Source organism: Rattus rattus, chromosome X (assembly GCF_011064425.1).
Source record: "Rattus rattus isolate New Zealand chromosome X, Rrattus_CSIRO_v1, whole genome shotgun sequence".
NCBI lineage: Eukaryota > Metazoa > Chordata > Mammalia > Rodentia > Muridae > Rattus > Rattus rattus.
The window spans coordinates 38,892,074-38,910,149 of NC_046172.1; the positions used below are offsets into that span (position 1 = coordinate 38,892,074).

General features: G+C 38.1%; 1 pseudogene; it reads right to left on the reverse strand.

The window, feature by feature from the left end:
* Positions 1 to 5,452: 5,452 nt before the first annotated feature.
* Positions 5,453 to 18,076, reverse strand: part of LOC116887840 — a 57,632-nt pseudogene continuing 45,008 nt past the window's right edge.

The window sequence follows — 18,076 nt, forward strand, 5'->3', positions numbered from 1 at the left end:
TATCCGCAACAATACTGATGAACTTATTGAGTCTATTCAGTAGTTAGACTTAGACGGTTCTATTTTCAGACTTCCGTATATAAGATTCAAAGTAATGAGAGAGAGATACAAGTGCAATATTTATGGAGACATACAGATGTAGAAAGATATATGGAGGGAGAGACACATAGAGGTGTATATACAGATATACATAAGAAAACCACAAGTACAAGCACATACCTATATGGAGATGTAAAGGGAAAAAAGTGATACTAAAAATAGACACACTCAAATATAAATATCAAAATACTACGTTTTTAAATTTGAATACAGAAGTGGATGTCTGTGCAGAGATATAAGGAGAAAATATATATCTTTAAGGAAAATTGAAAGACATAAAGTAATTTCTTTTTGCAAATCCCTACAGGGGAAAAATCACCTTAAATGTCTGTTTATATCATCTACGAGACAAACATTTCAGAGTTCATTGGCGAACATATACAGTATCCCAAAAAATCTGAAAAGAATATATATGGATAAAAATTATAACAATATGTAAGAATGAGCAGGGATATAAAGCAAACACAAGATCCTTCAATATCAATAGCAATTTTCTTTCACTTAGCAATAAATGAGATCATAATCCTCAAAATTTTCTTAACAGAAAGTCACATAAGTTCATTATAAATTGATAAAACCAAAACTTTAGAAAACTTAATTATATGACCATTAGGTTCTTTTTTTAGCAAAGTATTACAGATGTTAATGATCCTTTTCAAAGGAATTTATTAAAAAGTTATTTTCAAATTAAATTTTTTTCAGGGTTGTAAGAATAAGACCTTTTCAAAAAATGAAGCAATCTTTTTCAACTTCATATCCCTACAGAAAATATCATAGTGAAAATAGCTCACTCCCCAAAACCCCGGACACTGACCATAGAATAATTTATTTACTAGTTATGAAAAATGGGGTCAATAGCCAAATATACTTATATGTATATTGTCATATTTGTCTGTTTTTCCTGCAAGTTGCCTCACTGAAATGTAAAGAAGCAAGTGATTGAGAATTTATCTCCCATTACTAACCTACACTGCAAATAGCTTCAATACCTTTAATCTTTAATTTTCATTATTATTATTAATGGTAGTAGCAGTAGTGTTTGTGTGTTTGTGTGTGTGTGTGTGTGTGTGTGTGAATACTCATTTTCTATTGCTGCAGAACAACTAGCATTTGAATGGTTATGATTATTGCATTTAGTGAGCAAAATGGGACAGCATTTGATGGCATGATTTGAGGGCAACACTATCATTGTAAGAACTTTTCATTACAGAGGGGATAAGGGAAAATTTTCTGTATTCAAACATGAGTGACCATGGGTGGGGAATGTAGATTCATATTTCCCCAAGCTCCATGTTTCAAGGTAAAAGATTCAGAGATTTCATGTAATACTAACACAACAGCAAAATTATTAATGAAGATTCTAGCACCTGGTAATGTGGCTCGACAGATAATACCAATTACCACCAGACCCAGTGAATTCCGTTCAATTCCTATAATTAACACAGTTAAAAGTTCCTGCTGTATGACCCTGCCTTGAATCCCCTAATGATGGACTATGACCTGAAAGTGGTAAACAGAAATAATCCCTTTCCACTCCTTTTCTTTTGGCCATGGTGTTTTAGCACAACAATAGAAAGCAAACTACAATACATTCTAAAGGATTTTATGTAATGGTGACAATAATGTTTAGTGACATACAAAGGATGACAATGGTCATTCAGGAGTCTACAATGGACCAAGATAATTTGTATTTAGGCTTTTAGGCTCAGAACTTACAACATTCCAATCTCTCCACAGTCATGGACATTTTAGTAAGCTCTTGTAAAAAGTTCAACAGAAGAGAACTGGGAACATTTGTTCACACCTTTCAGAATCTTTGCTTGAGCTTAATCTTGCATGAGTAGTGTAAGGATCTGAAAATTGAAGAAACAAAGAGCATTTATTGTGCAGAGGGGATCAACCATTTTCTAAACTGGCTACCCCAGAAAAAAAGATATGGCACACCTTCTTATAGGGAACCACTTGGGAACTCACTAGAAGGATTGGTGGTTGCTAGGTGGGTCACAGGTGGTCATAGTTCCGCATTCTTATTTCGTGAATGTTCAACAATGTGATGAAATAGGGCTGCTCAGCGCATATGGACATTCTGAGATATATCCCCATTTTTGTGGTTATCCGCAGGCTTTTTTTTTTTTTTCCATCTTTATTAGCTTGAGTATTTCTTATTTACATTTCAATTGTTATTCCCCTTCCCGGTTTCTGGGCCAACATCCCCGTAACTCCTCCCCCTCACCTTCTCTATGGGTGTTCCCCTCCCAATCCTCCCCCCATTACCGCCCTCCCCCCAACAATCACATTCACTGGGGGTCCAGTCTTGGCAGGACCAAGGGCTTCCCCTTCCACTGGTGCCTTACTAGGCTATTCATTGCTACCTATGCTGTTGAGCCGGGGTCAGTCCATGTATAGTTTTTGGGTAGTGGCCTTAGTCCCTGGAAGCTCTGGTTGTTTGGCATTGTTGTTCATATGGGGTCTCAAGAAGGAGGGGGTTTAATGATCCTATTCTGGATTTTATGACCTGTTCCTAGAGCTGGTGTCTTATGACTGAGTTTCTGGGACTCATGGTTTACTCCTGAAGTTGGTGCCTTATAGCTTTTTTAGAAATCAGGCCTACTCCTTAAAATGGAGACAAATGGGGTTTATAGTACTTTCATTAGGAAGGAGGTGAAATAGCCCTGAGCTTTGGAACCTGGTTTGTTTGAGCCTTCTTCACTTCATTCCTTTTTGTCATATGTCATTGACTCTGTGTGTGTGTGTGTGTGTGTGTGTGTGTGTGTGTGTGTGTGTGTGTGTGTGTGTGTGTGTGTATAAATGTTTGGAAAATATATTTATATATATATTTGGGGTTTAGCAAACTTTTACTTTCTTGTGAGTCATCTAGGGGGTCCCCTTTGAATTAAAATTTGAGAATTTGACATAGGAACTCATTCTTTTATTTATTGTGCTCTTGAGGCCAATTTGTGGAGGCATTATGAGGCACAGAGACGCAGGTGTATCTGGAAATCTCTATCATGGTTTGTGTGAGAGTAGAAAGTGCACTTTTCTTTCCCCTGTTCCCTGAAGAAATTTCACTTATGACTTAGAAAAGGTCCCTTTTATTCTTATTGCTTCTGTAGTTGAAAGGGCACTCTGATTTCCTGAAATCATGTTTTTATGAAATGACATATTTGAGTATCTGTGGTCACTTTTAGTTGTTTTGCAGCCCTATTTTGGCTTGCTCATCCTTTTATTTTGTATGTACAAAACAGATACACACATAAACACACCCCCCCACACACACACAGATGAAAAAAGTTCCTGGATACAAAGCTGTGTCCTTCACTGGATCTTTGACAAGAATGATTAATTGATTAGAGCTTTTTTGTGTGTGCAATGCCAGAAACATAGAGGAACCTGTTTGCTTCTTTCCATAATATCAGAATTTACTGACTAACCAAGTTAAAATTTAAAAAGTATGGCAGTTTCAAAGGCAACAATCTGCCTGATAATTTTGCTTTTACTAGTAAGCTAGTCAAGGCAAATAACTGCTATCTTAATTACTAATATTAACTTTCACATGATGCATCAAATAGCAACGTGTCTTTCTACATAAATGTATGTAGATTACAGAAATGGAAGTTAAGGGAGAAAGAGAAGGCAGCAAGGTTAGAGATGCTTCAGAAATTGTCTTACTGAAATGTAAGTGGAATATGCATTGATAAGATAGAGGACCCAAATCCAGAGGTGCTCACAAAAGACTGTTGTTGTGGAGTCAGATCAATGTGCAGTGGAGAATTGAGAAAGAAAATACGGAGAAGAGTCCTGATGTGAGGTGAAAGGGTCAGATCATGTCATATCAAAGAAAAGGGTGGACATTTAGATTGTATGTCCATATGGGAAACTAGAATACAGAAAGATGGCAGTTGAGATAATGATATCATTAATAGTGACCAAACCATGCTGAAAACTCCAGAGAGAGAGTCGAACTCTCCTTGACTGTTGGTCCTTGATAGAAATAAGGACTGTCAGATGAAAGGTGATAATTGCTGTCTTACTGATAAATGTCTGACCCATTGTAAGTAGTAAGGGTATACACTTTCCTTGATCAAGTGTGTACAGTAAGTTCTGGCACATGATTTTTCTAATGTGATTTTAATGTCCATGTGTGGAAATGTCAATAGATAATATCTAAAGCCTACAGAAGAGAAACTCCAAATATATGGTAACCCACTTGTTACCTTGTTTCTAACAATGTACTTAAAAATGAAAAAACCAATGGAACATAAAATTTAAGGCAAGTCAATTCTGTGTTCCTAGACAATGCTGACTTTTTTTCTTTTTTTATTGCATATCATATTTATTTGCATTTCAAATGTAATCCCCTTTCCCTTTTTTCCCTTCTGGAAACCCCCTATCTCATCCTCCATCACCCTGTTTTCTATGAAGGTGCTCCCCTATCCACCCACACATCCACTGCCTCCTGCCTCTCTCCCCTGCAGTTCCCTACACTGGGTCTTCGAGCCTTCACAAGAACAAGGGTGTCTCCTCCCATTGATGCCAACAATGCCATCCTCTTCTACATGTGCAGCTGGAGCCATGGGTTATTCCATGTGTACTCTTTGGTTGGTGGTTTAATCCCTAGAAGATCTGGAGGTATAGTTAGTTGATATTGTTGTTTGTCCTATAGGGTTGCAAACCCCTTCAGGTCTTTCATTCATTTCTCTAACTCCCCCATTGGCGACCCTGTTCTCAGTCCAAAGGTTGGCTGCTAGCATCCACCTCTGTATTTGTCAAGCTCTAGCAGAGTCTCACAAGAGACAGCTATATCAGGTTGTCAGCATGTACTTCTTGGCACCAGCAAGTGTCTGATTTTGGTATTTGTATATGTGATGGATCCCTAAGAGAGGCAGGCCCTGGATGGCCTTTCCTACAATCCTTGCTCTACATTGTGTCTCCATATTTCCTCCTGCGAGTGTTTTCTTCCCCCTTATAGGAAGGACTAAAACATGCAAGCTTTGGTCTTCTTGAGCTTCATGTGGTTTGTGAATTGTATCTTGAGTCGTCCAACCTTTTTGGCTATAGACACTTATCGTAGAATGAGTACATATGATATTTGTTCTTTTATGATTGTATTTACCTCATTTAGGATGATATTTTGTATAAATATACCATATTTTCTTTCTTTCTTCCTCTCTTTCTTTCTTTTTTTTTTGGGGGGGGGTATTTCAAAAAGTTTTATTTTTCCTTGCTCCCAGACTTTGGAGAGGCTCCAGGGCAGCTACAAAGCTATGTAGTGGCTTCTGAGGTTCATTCGGGCGGAGGTGCTGAGGCAGCTGGTGCAGAGCAGAGCAGGGAGCCCCTTGGAAGGCCCAGAGGCCTAGTCCTGCTTGAGAGTGAGGCGCTCAAAGAGATACTCGCCCAGAGATGCCTGGGCCATGCCAGTCTGCACTGGTTGTAGCCCTGCCTCCTTATGGAGGTTGGTCAGGTGGTGGCCCATCTTCTTGATGAGCTTCACCTCCTTATCCAGGAAGTGGCTTTCTAAGAAGTCACAGAGGTGTGGGTCTGTGAGGGCAGAACACAAGGCATGCAGATCCAAGAGGGCCGAGTTCACGTCCTTCTCCAGGGCCAAGGCAGCTTCCATGACCTCCAGGGTTTTACCCCATTCACCTTGAGATGGCTTCTGTACATCCTGGAAGAGTGCAGGGCTCCCGCGACTGTTCTGCAGCTTGTGGGGAGGCTGGGTGCCCTCATACTTCTCGGCCAATTCGCAGAAGTGACTTATGCCCTCTAAAGCCACTTCGCTCTGATCAAAAGAGAAGTCCAGAGAGTGATAGGTATAGGGTGCCTGCAGAGAGTGATAGGTGCCTGCAGATGCAAGTTGACCAGCTGTTTCACAACAGCTTCCACTTCGGTGGAATGATTCTGATGAATCTGAGAGAAGAGGGCTGATCCGGATTATGGGGCTAACCATTAAGACAGTGCTGGTTGGTCCGAAGAGCCGAAGGCAGCAAGGAGAGATCCTGGAGGGTGTGACTAGAGAGAATTGTAAGGCACATAGAAGTTAATAAAGTAGGAGTCCCCTGGTCTGTTCCATCCAAACACTGTTGAAGCAAGATACATATTCCCAGGATCTCGAAAACACTGCTCCTATACCATATTTTTTTCATCCATTCCTCTGTTGAAGCACCACTGGTTTATTCCCAGTTTCTGGATATTATAAATAAAGCTGCTATGAACAAAGTGGAGCATTTGTCTTGGTTGTATGTTGGAGCTTCTTTTGGTTGTATGCCCAGGAGAGGTATAAGAGGGTCCTCAGGTAGCGAGTGCAATATCCAATTTTCTAAGGAAACACCAGACTGATTTCCAGAGTGGTTGTAGCATTTTGCAATCCCACCAACAATGGAGGAATGTTCCTCTTTCTCCACATCCTAACCAGTGTCTGCTGTCACCTGGTTTTTTTTTTTTTTTTTTTTTTTTCAGCTAATTAGCTCTTCTGACTGGTGTGAGATGGAATCTCAGACTTGTTTTGATTTGCATTTCCCTGATGATTAAGGATGTTGAACAATTCTTTAGGTGCTTCTCAGACATTTGATATTCCTTAGCTGAGAAGTCTTCGTTTAGCTCTGTACGCAATTTTAATGGGGTTATTTCATTCTCTGGAGTCTTATTGAATTCTGTGTATATATTGGATATTAGGGTTTATGGGATGTACGATTAGTAAAAAGTCTTTTCCCAACCTGTTGGTTAATGTTTTGTCCTAATGGCAGAGTTGTTTACCTTGCAGAAGCTTTTCAATTTTATAAGGTTCAATTCATCAATTCTTGATCTTAGAGCATAAGTCACTGGTGTTCTATTCAGGAAATTTTCTCCAGTGACCATGTGTTCAAGGATCTTCCCCATTTTTTTCTGCTATTAGTGTTAGTGTTTCTGGTTTTATGTGGAGGTCCTAAATCCACTTGGACTTGAGCTTTGTATATTGCTATAAGAATGGATCGATTGACATTTTTCTACATGTTGACCTCCAGTTGAACCAGCACCATTTGTTGAAAATGCTATCATTATTCCACTGGATGATTTCAGCTCCTTTGTCAAAGATCAAATGACCATAGGTGTGTGGGTTCATTTCTTAGTCCTCTATTGTATTCCATTTATCTACCTTCCTGTCTCTGTACCAATACCATACTTTTTTTTTCACTGTTGATCTGTAATACAGCTTGAGGTCAGGAGTGGTGATTATCCCAGAACTTCTTTTATTGTTGAGCATAATTTTCACTATCCTAGGTCTTTTGTAATTCCAAATTTTTCTTTCTAACTCTATGAAAAATTGATTTGGAATTTTGTTGGGATTTTCATTGAATCTGTAGATTGTTTTTGTCAAAATGGCCATTTTTACCATATTAATCATGGCAATCCATGAGCATTGGAGATCATTCCGTCTTCTGTGACCTTCTCCAGTTTTTTACTTCAGAGACTGGAATTTCTTGTCATAAAGATCTTTCACTTGCTTGTTTAGAATCACACCAATTTTGGTGCCTGTTGATATTCTAGTTTTCTTGAGTAAAAGTTCTTTTAGTAGGATCTGATATTTTTTCCATCTTTATTTAATTGGGTATTTCTTATTACATTTCATGTTATTCCCTTTCCTGGGTTCCAGGCCAACATCCTACCTTTCCCCTTCTATATGTGTGTTCCCCTCCCGACCCTCCCCCCACTACCGCCCTCCCCCCAACAATCACATTCACTGGGGGTCCAGCCTTGGCAGGACCAAGGGCTTCCCCTTCCACTGGTGCCTCACTAGGCTATTCATTGCTACCTATGAGGTCAGAGTCCTGGCGTCAGTCCATGTATAATCTTTAGGTAGTGGCCATAGTCCCTGGAAGCTCTGGTTGGTTGGCATTGTTGTTCATATGGGGTCTCAAGCCCCTTCAGCTCTTTCAGTCATTTCTCTGATTCCTTCAACAGGGTCCCGTTCTCAGTTCAGTGGTTTCCTGCTGGCATTCGCCTATGTATTTGTCATATTCTGGCTGTATGTCTCTCAGGAGAGATCTACATCCTGTTCTTGTCGGCCTGCACTTCTTTGCTTCATCCACTTTATCTAATTTGGTGGCTGTATATGTATGGGCCACATGTGGGGCAGGCTCTGAATGGGCGTTCCTTCAGAATCTGTTCTAAACTTTCCCTCCCTATCCTCTCCTAAGGGTATTCTTGTTCCCTTTTTAAAGAAGGAGTGAAGCATCTGCATTTTGGTCATCCTTCTTGAGTTTCTTGTGTTCTGTGCATCTAGGGTAATTCGAGCATTTGGGCTAATATCCACTTCTCAATGAGTGCATACCATGTGTGTTTTTCTGTGATTGGGTTACCTCACTCTGGTTGATATTTTCCAGTTCCATCCATTTGTCAATGAATTTCAAAAAGTCATTATTTTTGATAGCTGTATAGTATTCCACTGTGGAGATGTACCACCTTTTCTGTATTCATCCCTCTGTTGAAGGGCATTTGGGTTCTTTCCAGCTTGTGGCTATTGTAAATAAGGCTGCTATGAACATAGTGGAGCATGTATGTGCCTCTGTTATATTTTGGAGCATCTTTTGGGTATATACCCAAGAGTGGTATAGTTGGGTCGTCAGGTAGTGCAAGGCCCAATTTTTTTGAGGAACCTTCAGAGTAATTTCCAGAATGGTTGTACCAATCTCAACCCCACCAACAATGGAGGAGTGTTCCTCTTTCTCCGATCCTCGCCAGCATCTGCTGTCACCTGAGTTTTTGATCTTAGCCATTCTCACTGGTGTGAGGTGAAATCTCAGGGTTGTTTTGATTTGCATTTCCTTATGACTAAAGATGTTGAACATTTCTTTAGGTGTTTCTCAGCCATTCGGCATTCCTCAGCTGTGAATTCTTTGTTTAGCTCTGAACCCCATTTTTTAATAGGGTTATTTGTTTCCCTGCGGTCTAACTTCTTGAGTTCTTTGTATATTTTGGATATAAGGCCTCTATCTGTTGTAGGATTGGTAAAGATCTTTTCCCAATCTGTTGGTTGCCGTTTTGTCCTAACCACAGTATCCTTTGCCTTACAGAAGCTTTGTAGTTTTATGAGATCCCATTTGTCGATTCTTGATCTTAGAGCATAAGCCATTGGTGTTTTGTTCAGGAAATTTTTTCCAGTGCCCATGTGTTCCAGATACTTCCCTAGATTTTCTTCTATTAGTTTGAGTGTGTCTGGTTTGATGTGGAGGTCCTTGATCCACTTGGACTTAAGCTTTGTACAGGGTGATAAGCATGGATCGATCTGCATTCTTCTACATGTTGACCTCAGTTGAACCAGCACCATTTGCTGAAAATGTTATCTTTTTTCCATTGGATGGTTTTGGCTCCTTTGTCAAAAATCGTGACTATAGGTATGTGGATTCATTTCTTGGTCTTTAATTCTATTCCATTGATCTATCTGTCTGTTTCTGTACCAATACCACATAGTTTTTTATCACTATTGCTCTGTTATACTGCTTGAATTCAGAGCTAGCGATTCCCCCTGAAGTCCTTTTATTGTTGAGGATAGTTTTAGCTATTCTGGGTTTATTTTTATTCCAGATGAATTTGCAAATTGTTCTGTCTAACTCTTTGAAGAATTGGATTGGTATTTTGATGGGGATTTCATTGAATCTGTAGATCGCTTTTGGTAAAATGGCCATTTTTACTATATTAATCCTGCCAATCCATGAGCATGGGCGATCTTTCCATCTTCTGAGATCTTTTTCAATTTCTTTTTTTAGAGGCTTGAAGTTTTTATCATACAAATCTTTCCCTTTCTTTGTTAGAGTCACACCAAGGTATTTTATATTATTTGGGACTATTATGAAGGGTGTCGTTTCCCTAATTTCTTTCTCAGCTAGTTTATCTTTTGTGTAGAGGAAGGCTACTGAATTTTTTGAGTTAATTTTATACCCAGCCACTTTGCTGAAGGTGTTTATCAGGTTTTATAGTTCTCTGGTGGAACTTTTAGGATCACTTAAATATACAATCATATCATCTGCAAAGACTGATATTTTTACTTCTTCATTTACAATATGAAGCCCTTTGATCTCCTTTTTGTTGTCTGATTGCTTTGGCTAGGATTTCAAGAACTATATTGAATAAGTAGGGAGAGAGTGGGCAGCTGTGTCTAGTCCCTGATTTTAGTGAAATTGCTTCAAGTTTCTCTCCATTTTGTTTAATGTTAGCTACTGGTTTGCTGTATATGGCTTTTACTGTGTTTAGGTATGGGCCTTGAATTCCTGTTCTTTCCAGGACTTTTATTATGAAGGGGTGTTGAATTTTGTCAAATGCTTTCTCAGCATCCAATGAAATGATCATGTGGTTTTGTTCTTTCAGTTTGTTTATATAATGGATTACATTGATGATTTTCCATATATTAAACCATCCCTGTATACCTTGGATGAAGCCTACTTGATCAAGATGGATGATTGTTTTGATGTGTTCTTGGATTCAGTTTGCAGGAATTATATTGAGTAATTTTGTGTCGATATTCATAAGGGAAATTGTTCTGAAGTCGTCTTTCTTTGTTGTGTCTTTTTGTGCTTTAGGTATAAGAGTAATTGTGGCATCATAAAATGAATTCGGTAGCACTCTGTTTCAATTTTGTGGAATAGTTTGGATTGCATTTGTATGAGGTCTTCTATAAAAGTCTAATAGAATTCTGCACTGAACACATCTGGACCTGGGCTCTTTTTGGTTGGGAGACTTTTAATGACTGCTTCTATTTCTTTAGGAGTTTCGGGATTGTTTACATGTTTTACCTGTTCCTGATTTAACTTCGGTACCTGGTATCTGTCCATTTCCTCTAGATTTTCAAGTTTTGTTGAATACAGGCTTTTGTAGTAGGATCTGATGATTTATTGAATTTCCTCTGATTCTGTTGTTATGTCTCCCTTTTCATTTCTGATTTTGCTAATATGGACACACTCTCTTTGTATTCTGGTTAGTCTTGCTACTGGTTTATCTATCTTGTTCATTTTCTCAAAGAACCAGGTTTTGGTCATGTTGATTCTTTGTATAGTCCTTTTTGTTTCTTCTTGGTTGATATTGGCTCTCTGTTTGATTATTTCCGGCCTTCTACTCTTCGTGGGTGTATTTGCTTCATTTTGTACTAGAGATTTTCGGTGTGCTGTCAAGCTGCTGATATATGTTCTCTCCTGTTTCTTTCTGCAGGCACTCAGAGCTATGAGATTTCCTCTTAGCACAGCTTTCATTGTGTCTCATAAGTTTGGGTATGTTGTACTTTCATTTGCATTAAATTCTAACAAGTCTTTAATTCCTTTCTTCATTTTCTTTTTGACCAGGTTATCATTAAGTAGAGCATTGTTCAAATTCCATGTATATGTGGGCGTTCTTTCCTTATTGTTATTGAAGACCAGCTTTAGCCTGTGTTTGTCTGATAGGCGCATTGGATTATTTCTATCTTTCTGTATCTGTTGAGACCTGTTTTGTGACTGATTATGTGGTTAATTGTGGAGAAAGTAACATGAGGTGGTATCCTTTTGTTTTAGGATAGAACGTTTTATAATAATCTGTTAAGTCCATTTGGTTTATAATGTCTGTTTGTCTGTCTATGTCTCTGTTTAATTTCCATTTCCATGATCTGTCCATTGATGAGAGTGGGGTGTTGAAATCTCCTACTATTATTGTGAGAGGTGCAATTTGTGCTTGGAGCTTTAGTAAGGTTTCTTTTTTGTGTGTAGGTGCCCTTGTATTAGGAGCATAAATATTTAGGATTGAGAGTACATATTGGTGGATTCTTCCTTTGCTGAATATGAAGTGTTCTTCCTTATCTTTTTTTAAACTTTATTAACTTGAGTATTTCTTATTTACATTTCGATTGTTGTTCCCCTTCCCAGTTTCCAGGTCAACATCCCCCTAACCCTTCCCCCTCCCCTTCTATATAGGCTTTCCCTTCCAATCCTCCCCTCATTACCACCCTCCCCCCAACAATCACGTCCACTGGGGTTCAGTCTTGGAAAGACCAAGGGCTTCTGCTTCCACTGCTGCTCTTACTTTTCTATTATTGCTACCTATGAGGTTTTAGCACAGGGTTAGTCCATGTATAGTCTTTGGGTAATGCTTTAGTCCCTGGAAGCTCTGGTTGGTTGGCATTGTTGTTCATATGGGGTCTCAAGCCCCTTCAAGCTCTTCCAGTCCTTTCTCTGATTCCTTCAACGGGGGGGTCCCATTCTCAGTTCAGTGGATTGCTGCTGGCATTCGCCTATGTATTTGCTGTATTCTGGGTGTGTCTCTCAGGAGAGATCTACATCTGGTTACTGTCAGGCTGCACTTCTTTGCTTCATCCATCTTATCTAGTTTGGTGGCTGTGTATGTATTGGCCACATGTGGGGCAGGCTCTGAATGTGTGTTCCTTCAGTCTCTGTTTTAATCTTTGCCTCTCTCTTCCCTGCCAAGGGTATTCTTGTTCCCCTTTTAAAGAAGGAGTGAAGCATTCACATTTTGATCATCCTTCTTGAGTTTCATGTATTCTGTGCATCTAGGGTAATTCAAGCATTTGGGCTAATAGCCACTTATCAATGAGTGCATATCATGTGTGTTTTTCTGTGATAGGGGTTACCTCACTCAGGATGATATTTTCCAGTTCCATCCATTTGCCTCATAAAGTCATTGTTTTTGATAGCTGAGTAATATTCCATTGTGTAGATGTACCACATTTTCTGTATCCATTCCTCTGTTGAAGGGCATCTGGGTTCTTTCCAGCTTCTGGCTATTATAAATAAGGCTGTTATGAACATAGTGGAGCATGGGTCTTTGAAATATGTTGGGGCATCTTTTGGGTCTATGCCCAAGAGAGGTATAGCTGGATCCTCAGGTAGTTCAATGTCCAATTTTCTGAGGAACCTCCAGACTAATTCTGGAAATTAGTCTTCCTTATCTTTTTTGATGACTTTTGGTTGAAAATCGATTTTATTTGACATTAGAATGGCTACTCCAGCTTGCTTCTTCAGACCATTTGGTTGGAAAGTTGTTTTCCAGCCTTTTACTCTGAGGTAGTGTCTGTCTTTGTCTCTGACGTGTGTTGCCTGTAGACAACAGAATGCAGATTGCTTATCCAGTTTGTTAATCTGTGTCTTTTTTTATTGGGGAATTGAGTCTACTGATGTTGAGAGATATTAAGAATAGTGATTGTTGTTTCCTGTTATCTTCGTATTTGGAGGTGAGATTATATTTGAGTGCTTGTCTTTTCTTTGTTTTGTTGCAAAACAATTAGTTTCTTGCTTTTTTCTAGGGTGTAGATTGCATCCTTGTGTTGGGCTTTATCATTTGTTATCCTTTGTAGGGATGGATTTGCAGAAATATATTGTGTAAATTTGGTTTGTCATGGAATATCTTGGTTTCTCCATCTATGTTAATTGAGAGTTTTACTGAATACATTAACCTGGGCTGGCATTTGTGTTCTCTTAAGGTCTGTATGACATCAGTCCAGGATCTTCTGGCTTTCATAGTCTTTGGTGAGAAGATTGATGTAATTCTAATAGGTGTGCCTTTATATGTTACTTGACCTTTTTCCCTTAATGATTTTAATATTTTTTCTTTGTTTTGTGCATTTGGTATTTTGACTATTATGTTATGGTGGAGTGTCTTTTCTGGTCCAATCTATTTGGAGTTCTGTAGGCTTCATATATGTTTATGGGCATCTCTTTCTTTAGGTTAGGGAATTTTTCTTCTATGATTTTGTTGAAGATATTTACTGGTCCTTTGAGTTGGGAGTCTTCGCTCTCTTCTACACCTATTATCCTTAGGGTTGATCTTCTCATTGTGTCCTGAATTGCCTGTATGTTTCGGCCAGTAGCTTTTTCCGTTTTACATTATCTTTGACAGTTGTGTTGATGATTTCTGTGGAATCTTCTGCTCCTGAGATTCTCTCTTCTATCTCTTACATTCTGTTGGTGATGCTTGTTTCCTCTCTAAGGGCTTCTACTTGTTTAGTTTTGTATCCCTGTATTTCTCTAAGGGATTTCTTTAGTTCTTTCTTAAAGTCCTCCATCATCATTTTCAAATGTGGTTTTAAATCTAGATCTTGCTTTTCTTGTGTATTTGCATATTCAGTGTTAGTTTTGGTGGGAGAATTGGGCTCTGATGATGCCATGTAGTCTTGGTTTCTGTTGCTTGGTTTCCTGCACTTGCCTCTTGCTATCAGGTTGTTTCTGGTGTTACCTTGTTTTGGTATTTCTTACATTGGCTTGATCGTCCTAAAGGCCTGTGTGTCAGGAAAGCTGTAGACCTGTTTTCCTCTTTTCTTTCAGCCAGTTATGGGAACAGAGTGTTCTGGTTTCAGGTGTGAAATCATTCCTGTCCACTGGTTCTCAGCTGTCCCTGTGGGACAGGAAACAGAAGGCCTGCTCCTACTTCTCCTGGGTTCCTTTGCAGGGGACCCAAATGGTGCTAGACATTTTCCTTTAGAGTCGAAATGTGGGCAGAGAGTAGTCTCCTCTGTTTTCCCAGGTGTGTCTGCCCCTCTGAAGTTCTAGCCCTCCCTCTCACAGGATTAGTGTGCAGCGAGCTGTTTGACCAGGTCAGTTCAGATCTGGGTGCAGTCTGGACTGCCTGGCTCCTGCAGCTTGACTACCCCTATCTTCCTGTGCCCAGAGGCCCTATACAGTTTCCTTTTGGGCCAGGAATGTGGACAAAGATGGGCAGAAGTGGCAGTCTGTCGTGCCCTTCAGTCTCAGGATTGTCCATGCGTCTGGGTGATCAGCTCTCTCTCCCACTGGGATTGGGAGCAGGGAGTTATGGGCCTGGCTTTTTTTTTTTTTAAATTTCCTCAGTTTCTGTTTTCCTGCCTCCTGTTTCATTTCTGATTTTGTTATTCTGTGTCCTCTGGTTATTCTGGGTAATTGTTTATCTATTTTGTTTTTCTCAAAGGACAAGCTCTTGGTTTTGTTGATTATTTTTATACTTCCTTTTGTTTCTTCTTGGTTCACTTCAGCCCTGTGTTTCATTATTTCCTGTTATCTACTCCTCTTGGGTGTATTTGCTTCATTTTGTTTCAATGCTTTTCGGTGTGCTTTCAAGCTGCTAGTATATGTTCTCTCTAGTTTCTTTTTGGAGGCACTAAGAGTTATGATTTTTCCTCTTATCACTGCTTTCATTGTTTCACATAACTTTTGGTATGCTGTGCCTTCATTTTTAATAAATTCTCAAAAGTCTTCATTTTTTTCTTTATTTCTTCCTTGACCAAATTATCATTGAGTAGAACATTATTTAGTGTGTGTGTGTGTGTGTGTGTGTGTGTATGTGTGTGTGTGTGTGTGTGTGTGTGTGTGTGTGTGTGTGTGTCCTTTTTGTTGTTTCGGTTGTTATTGAAGACCAGACTTAATTTGTGGGGATGTGATGATCTGATATAATTCATGGGATTATTTCAATCTTCTTGTATTTGATGAGGCTAGTTTGTGACCAATTATATGGTCAATTCTGGAGAAGGTCCCATAAGTTGTGGAATAGACATTATATTCTTTTGTTTTAAATGTTCTATGGATATCGGTTAAATCCATTTGTTTCATAACTTCCTGTATCTCTGTTTATGTTCTGTTTCCATGATCTTTCTATTTTGGTTCTAGAATAAGTTTTCCTTTTTTCACTTTGGGAAAAGAACTCTATTTCTAGAGTCAAGATTTTGGCAATATGTTTGTATACTTATTTTTTGTTTCCTGTCTTTTTCCTTTTCAGAACAGGTAAACAAATTTTCAAATTTTCTTAGTGGACTAGTATTCATCCATTTTCTGGTAAAAATACAGACATCAAAAAGAAAAAAAAATCTCAAATTGTTTGAGACTGAAAGAATGAAAGCAAATGTTTTAAAGCGAGTTGCTATTCCATTAAACTAAAGTCATGTGAACTGGTAGTATATTTGGGCCTATTTCATTTCCCATATGTTATTTTTATACAAAATATTTTGATGTGCCATCAAGATGTGTCTGCTCTTTAAAAAGACTGGTTTTTAAAAAGGTGTTTTCTCAGTTGAACTGTTTTGAAACAGCAAATCTAAGTTTTTTTTTTTTGCAGAAAATATTTAAAGTATAACAACTTATGTATATGTGTGTTGTAAATTAGAAAATACAAAATAATTTGATGTGCCTCTCTTGAGTGCTATGTTATAATCACAGGTGAAACTTTTTGTGTATTTCCACAAAATGATTCTTAAATTTATAAAGTTAGGCTATTTCAATGGTTGTTACTTATGAGATATTCCAGTTGGTAACCCTGGAGAAAAACTACAAATTCTTTTATACTTTTAGTTACTAAAATTAGTTCTCTGAAGCCATGTTAAACAGTAACTTTATCTCTTTATACATGTGTCTATGTAGGTAATAGAGTGACTGGAAATCATTAAATCATAGCAAAAGTCTAGATTATTGATAATTATCCTTCCTGATGCTACCACCCTTTAATAGAGTTCCTTGCTCTCATGAACAGCAACCATAAAATGATTTTTATTTTTACTTTTTTACATTACTTTTGTTACTGTTCTCAATCATAATGTAAATATCTGTAATTTCCAATGGTCTTAGATGACCTCAGTGAAAGGTTCATAGAAAACCCCAGTTTTATTTTCTGCCAGGGATTGGAACAAGTTCTCAGACTATCAAAACTTACAGGTTAGTAGTTGGAAATACTTACACCATGATAAACCTGATAACATGTGTTGTAGTAGTATAAACTTCTGACCCTTGTAGTATGTATTTCTTGTTATAGTGCTTGGCAGGGTGAAGTAGGGATATAATGAGCTTTAGGCCAATGTAAACTTCATAGTCATTTCAAGGATACCCTATAAGATCCCTTTTCAAAATATCAAAGTGAAATAGAAGCAAACAAAAGCAAATAAATAACCCCATCCAAGCAACAAAACCCAAAACTATAATTTATATGGATGGCGTAAACAACACACATGGAACTTTAACTGCAGAATGAGTATATGTTTTACTTTGACTTTCCATTAATAATTTTAAAAGTACATTTTTATTAATCATGTATTCAATAAGCTGTATTTTATTTCACTAAACATATACTGAGTGTCTCTGTATGTCAAAGCTACTAATCATATTCATCCTTATACCACAGTTTGGTAGTTATACTTTCATATCATAAATAAATAGATTCTAGGTGTGACTATTTTAGTGTTATTTAGCTAATAAGCAAAAATTGTAATTTGGTGTAGATCTTCATGATGGCTAATCTTTGTTTGCAACTTGACTGCATACAGAATCAACGAAAATAGCCAAAAAGATATTGGATATTCTTGTAAAAACTTTTCTTGATTATAGAATTTGAAGAAGAAAAATAGGACCTCATAAAATTGCAAAGCTTCTGTAAGGCAAAGGAAACTGTCAATAGGACAAAATGGAGACCAATAGATTGGGAAAAGATCTTTACCAATCCTATATCTGATAGAGGGCTAATACCTAATATTTATAAAGAACTCAAGAAGTTAGACTCCAGAGAATCAAATAACACTTTTATAAATGGGGTACAGAGCTAAACAAAGAATTCTCAACTGTGGAATACTGAAGCACCTAAATTAATGGTCAACATCCTTAGTAATCATGGAAATGCAAATAAAAACAACCCTGAGATTCCACCTTATATCAGTCAGAATGATTAAGATCAAAATCTCAAGTGACAACAGATACTAGTGAGGATGTGGAGAAACAGGAATACTCCTCCATTTCTGGTGGAATTACAAGCTGGTACAAGCACTCTGGAAATCAGTCTGGTAGTTCTTCAGAACATTAGCCATAGTAATACCTGAAGACACAGTATGTCACTCTTTGGTATATACCCAAATGATGCTCCAACCCATAACGGGGACATATGCTCCACTATGTTCATAGCAGCTTTATTTATAAAAGCTAGAAGCTGGAAAGAACCCACATGTCCTTCAAAAGTGGAATGGATACAGAAAACGTGGTAGATTCACATGATGGAATACTATTAAGCTATGAAAAAC